Source organism: Arachis duranensis, chromosome 2, assembly GCF_000817695.3.
Source record: "Arachis duranensis cultivar V14167 chromosome 2, aradu.V14167.gnm2.J7QH, whole genome shotgun sequence".
In the NCBI taxonomy this organism is placed as follows: domain Eukaryota; kingdom Viridiplantae; phylum Streptophyta; class Magnoliopsida; order Fabales; family Fabaceae; genus Arachis; species Arachis duranensis.
Window position 1 is genome coordinate 71,699,265 of NC_029773.3, and position 503 is coordinate 71,699,767.

Sequence of the window (503 nt, forward strand, 5' to 3'; positions counted from 1 at the left end):
CACCTTTTTTTGTTTTTATTCTTCTTTTAGTTATTAACTTTATTTATTTTATTTTACAATTTCGTATATATACTCAAATTATGTGACTTATTTTTTAAAATAAACATGATTCTATTGACAAATATTATTTTGAATAATTTTATTGAAGTTAAAAATTAAAAAAAATAGTAAAAAATTTATATTATAATTTGACTATTTTTTATTTGTATTTGATTTTTTAATTAATTTTAATGAATTTTATTTTTCAAAGAAAAAAAAAGAGTCAAACGGGCTAGCCCGCCAATCTGTCATAAAGCGATGCGGACTAGTATTTTGAACCCATTTTAGTTGGCGGGGCGAGTTGGGCTGGGTGGCCCACTTTGCCACCCCTAATCATTGTTACATCCCAACCTTAAATTGTGGCTCATGTCAATTTATGTGATCACTTCAAAATTCATATTAAAATAACAGTACAGCTTGTATAGTATGCTACATAGCTACATAATGCAAGTATATAAATGACA